The following is a 5,571-nucleotide window of genomic DNA, read 5'->3' on the forward strand; positions in this document are numbered from 1 at the left end:
TGGTCATGTCATTCTGCTACTCAATAAACTCCAATGGCTTCTTGCTAATATTTCACTTAAAAATTTTGTGTCAATGTTCATTGAGGATATTTATCTGTAGTTTTCTTTCTCTGCTTTGTTTCTTCCTGGTTTAGCTATCAAGACCATATCTTTATCTTTGAAAGATATTGACTTTTCCAGCATTCGTTTATATCAAAATACATTTTTATTATTTCTATTATTAACACGATCAATTATATTTATAGTCCCTCGGGTTTGCAATCTATGAGTCATCCTGGATTCCTCATTATCTCTCATCCTCCATATGTAAGCTGTTGCCAAAGTTCATTGATTTCACCTTTGCAACATCATCTAGAAATAACAGCCAAGAAAAGATGTCACATTCATCATGGGGATTGTAATGCTAAAGTAATAAATCAAAAGATAATTGGAATAACAGGCAAGTTTGGCCTCAGAGTACAGAATGAAGCTGTACAAAGACTAATAGAGTTTTGTCAAGATGACTAAATGGAGTAAGTGTTCCATTTCTTCAGATACTAAAGTAGATGGAATCAATATTCTTTTATTTTGGTCCCCAGAAATTATTATTTTCCATGGTTTGGTAAATTAATAGCTTTGGATGAAGTGAAAGGTACAAAAAAAAATTGCTTATTATCCTAGTCTCCATCAGAATTTGAATTTGAAGAACAATCTGAGGGCCACCAATATGAAATAAGCCTCTTCCCCAAGCTCATCCTTCTAAATACCTTTTCACCACCAAGCCTGGATGAGTTGGAAAAACATTGTGATGAATGTCAACATCCTTCAAAGAACAAAAGCAGTTTTACCTGACATGTATTTCATGGCTTAATATAAGAATTGGTGAGTGTAAATAGACAGTGGCATATTTCTAATGACGACTTTCATATAAGAAGTGGTATAAAGGCTTTGTCAAGGATGTAGGATGAGAACGAAGATGAGTCTATTTGATTGGGAAAGGAAGTGAGTCAGTCATATAAAGATATAAGGGAGGACAGATGCAAAGGCCAGTTGCCAAATTGGTAGAAATGATATATTAAAAGAAACAGAAGCAAACCAAGAAAATATGAAGGGGCTATACCAAGTGAAGGAAATATTGCTACCTATGGGATCATGAATCCTTTGGAGTATAGAATGATGAGAAACAGAAATTAACAGGTGTCATGGCACTTATGCATACATTATCTCATTTAATTTTCATAAATTTATGTTATAAGTTTACCCAGACAGAGGTTCTCTGTTTACAATGTCTGTAGAACATAGGTTAGGATCTATAGCACTCCTATTGTGATTCTTCTGTGTATCACTGTTGTGTTTTGTGGTCTTATCCCTGGATTATCTTCTTTTTTTTTCCTTTCTCCTGTTATGCATTGACAAAAGGACCAGTCCTAATTACCTTTTCACACTTCTGACAGTGGTGGTAGTACAGAGTTGCCTAACTGAAGAGGAAAACCATCTATTCCCTCTCTCTGGTCCTCCCTATTGTGTAGACAGAGTTCTTTCCCAATTCTTCTCTTCAAGTGGCACCACGAATGTGACTTTTCCCTCATTTATACCACCTTCCACTCTGCCCTTTAGGCAAGGAAGAATGAGGCTCTTCTTTGAGATTAGAACTATAAAGAAGGGAGTTGTCCAGGGATGCTGCCTCAAGAGGCAAGTTTCCTCATTTTTATTACCCAACCTTTTCTCCCACTACGTTGTTGGTTCTTGTGTCCAGGGAAGTTCAAGATAGTACAGATTCCTTTTATCTCAGGCTTGTAGGAATTTAATATACTATCAATTTTTTAAATATCTTTTGTTTATGTCAAGCCCCCAGTTGGTAGGAATCTTAGTGACTGGAAGGAAAAACTCCCTTCTGCGTACGTAGCTGACCATTGCCTCCCTCTCAACCGTCTTTGAAGAAATGATACATGTACAGACCAGTAATGCACTGAGTTAACCAGTTTTATCTTCATACTGGCTTTTAGAGCACAGATGGACAGAAATACAAAGTAGACTTTGAAGAAACAGAGATAAGCTTTGGAAGGGATACATGCTTTCCCAGGAGAGACAGATAAACCAGCATTCTGTTTTGTCTCCTGGTAATCTTGAATTGCTCAACTATAGTCTTTTCTCTTCTTGTTTCACCCCTGGTGGTGCTAAGCTCCCATCCTCTCTTGTTCTTCCTCTGGTCATCTCTGTAGTAGAAGCTGCTGGGAACTGAAGCTGTGACATGATGGCTGAAGCTCTTTGGACACAGAGACTGTGTCAGGAGTTGCCTTCACTTACCTTTACAATTCACCTGCAATTTTTCACTGATGGCATAACCTCCCTGTGCAATTTCTCTTGCTCTTCTCTCTCTTTTTTTTTTTTGTTTTTTTTTTTTTTTGGCAATTGGGGCTAAGTGACTTGCCCAGAGTCACACAGCTAGTAAGTGTCAAGTATTTGGTCTGAGACCGGATTTGAACTCAGGTCCTCCTGACTTCAGGGCTGGCGCTCTATCCACTGTGCCACCTAGCTGCCCCTTGCTCTTCTCTTATTCCTTAGGGAGGGGAAAGACTGAGCTTCCCATCACAGGCTCATGGCTCTCCAAGATTGAAAAGATATGCGTGGTTACATGCTGGTGGTTACACACTTCTTTGGTAATAGCTAGGTTTCTTTGTGTTACTAGTGCTTGCCTTACTCTTTCTGGGATCATAACAATAAAATGAGGGAGTCGGATTTATGACCTCTCAGATGAAAAAATATAGAGATCGTGTATAATGATGATATCCACTCATGGGAAACATGAATGGAAGAGCAACCTTTGACACTGGGCCCCTGATACCTCTTGTGATATCCTCATGCTGTTTTTTGATGAATAATATCCTGCGTGGCATTGGCTTGGCTGGTTTCACTGGACTTACTTACTACAGGGCATGTTACTGTTCCGGTTGCCTGTAATTTTCACTGCTTTTAGTTACTGGTTCATCTGAAGCTATTGGCTAGGGTATTGCTATACTTTTTGAGAAAGAACCAGAGCCCTTACCCTAGAATTAGCAGAAGACTATTCTCTTAACGTCTTGGCTATAAAGTTTGCCATCTCCCAAGCAACAAGATCTCAGTTCCAGATGCCTGGTTTTCTCACTGCTTGACTCTCCCTACATAGAAGGTTCAGGAATCATTATCCTTGAATTCCCCCTCTCAAGCTATGTGGAAACAAATGTCTCCTGTAGCTACATGCTTCTGCCACAGGACACATTATCAATGGTAAGGGATAGGGGAAAGTGAGAGAAATTCCTTCCCTTCTCATTACACTCTATAAGTATAAGCGAGAAAATAAGGGTGAATCCTCAATAGCTCATTCCTCCCTCCAAAACTAATTCTCAAGCTCAGATTCTCAGAATAGGTCCAGTTTGCTCTTAAAACGTCAGCAGGGACATGGCTGACACTAAACTAACCAATCATGAGAAATTCTCTGACTCCCCTCAGTTGCCTTCTTCAGATGACCAATGCCTTATAATATTATCAGATTGTTTAGGAAACTCCTTTATGGTGTGGTTTGTTATTGTTTTTTTTTAATCCGGTTGTTTAGGAAAACTCTCTAATTTGATCTACCTTCTCTGCACTATTTTTTTTTAGCAGGCATAGTTCAATTTATTTATTTATTAAAAAAATCTATGTGGTTGCCACAGCAGCTGCCTGGGTCCTCTGGACAGACGCTGGAGCGTGAGTCTTCACAAGACGGTTGGTGAATTTCTGATAGCGAGACTTAGTGAACACAGTCTCCTTCCACAGGTCTGGGGTTAGATCGCTGTATGTTTTGGAGATGGCATTGAAGGTAGCTTTAGAGAAGTTGCCCAGAGTAGCAGTACAGCCCCTTGCAGATGTGTAGCAGCCATCAATTCCAGCCATCATGAGGAGCTGAGACGATGCCAGTACTTCTAGGGGCGGGGATCAGGCACACCAGAACCTATCCACATGGCCCGGTGACCTTGCAGGGCTCTGTGTGACGCTTGCTGATCTTGTTCCTCCAGTAGCCACATCTCACAGGAACGATGGACAGCTTGGCCAGAATGATAGCACCACGAATAGCTGTGGCCACTTTCTTGGAGCACTTGACACCCAGGCCAACATGGCCATTGTAGTCACCGATGGCCACAAAAGCCTTGAACCTGGTACGTTGTCCAGCTCTAGTTTGTTTCTGAACAGGCATTATCTTCAGAACCTCATCTTTCAATGAAAATCCCAGGAAGAAATCTATGATCTCAGACTCTTTGATAGGAAGGGAGAAAAGATAGATCTCTTCCAAAGACTTGATCTTCATGTCCTTGACTAGCCAGCCCAGCTTAGTAACAGGAACCCACTCCTTGTCTTCGGCCTTTCCTCCCAGGGCCCCACAGCCAGGGCCACGGCCTTGACCATGGCCCCGACCTTGACTTCGGCCCCCACTGCCAAAGCCACCTCAGAAGTCACCTCAGCCTCCGACTCCAGGGCTCCTGGGACCTCCCACTCCTCCTGCAGCACTGGTGTTGTCTGCCATTTGGTGTTCACTGGAAGTAGAAGGTCTCTGCACTATTTTAAAGGAGACAACAATCATTTAGATATAAATTCTAATGTGTTTCTTTTTATGAGAAATTAGTATCAACTATATTATATTTTATTTCATTTCACTTTTTATATGTTTTCATCAATATGGATATGACACCTATAGATACTAATATTCATCGCTACAAAAGAGCCAGTGTCAATGAACCATTTCTAACCATTCTAAACCTCCTGCAGAAAAAGGTTTAACTACTTACATGTGGGTATATTTAACAAGTTCAGGCATAAAATATTTGAAGATTGTACAGCTGATATTGCTTTCCCTGGGTATAACATGTTTCCAATAAAAATAATTCATATTTCTATAGCATATACACTTAATTTTATTTCATCCTCACAAAATTCATTTTAGGTAATTAATACAAGTAGTGTCTTCCTTTTACAGTTATTGAAACTCAGGCTTAGAGGACTTCTAGCTTGTCTTGGGCTGGTAAATGGTAAAACTGAGATAGGAACTGGGGTCTGAGTCCAGAGTTCTCTCTCCTACTGCTCCCCAAGGACTGATAACAAATTTTCTATTGTAGTTATATATAAGTATAGATTTTGTCTTCTCTACTCAATTGTTGAGGTCAGGGACCAGGTTTATTCATCTTTGTATTGCCAACAATTAACACATAAACATTAACAAAATATTTGTGGAATTGAATTGACGTAAGGTTTGTAATTTTTTTTTCTGTGCTAAGTACATATATAGATTTTCATCTAGGTCAAGGCTTTGTAATTTTTTTGTGTGTCATGGACCCCTTTGGCAGTCTGATGAAACCCATGCACCCCTTCTTTGGATGTTTTTAAATACATAAAATAAAATGCATGGGATTACAAAGGAAACCAAGAATAGTGAAATACCATTATCAAAACATCAAAAACAAAACCAAATTCATGGACCTCAGGTTAAGAATCTCCAAATATAATAGGAGCTGTTTTTTAGACCTGTGTCTGTCCTCTGTCCTAGCCTTTTCCACTTATGAGTAATAGGTCTGTTGGTTA

General features: G+C 39.7%; 1 pseudogene; it reads right to left on the reverse strand.

Moving 5' to 3' along the window:
- Window positions 1-3,654: 3,654 nt before the first annotated feature.
- LOC110197368 (small ribosomal subunit protein uS5 pseudogene) lies at window positions 3,655-4,519 on the reverse strand (annotated as a pseudogene).
- Window positions 4,520-5,571: the final 1,052 nt, after the last annotated feature.

Source organism: Phascolarctos cinereus, unplaced genomic scaffold (assembly GCF_003287225.1).
Source record: "Phascolarctos cinereus isolate Bilbo 61053 unplaced genomic scaffold, phaCin_HiC Scaffold_2;HRSCAF=192, whole genome shotgun sequence".
Classification (NCBI taxonomy): Eukaryota; Metazoa; Chordata; class Mammalia; order Diprotodontia; family Phascolarctidae; genus Phascolarctos; species Phascolarctos cinereus.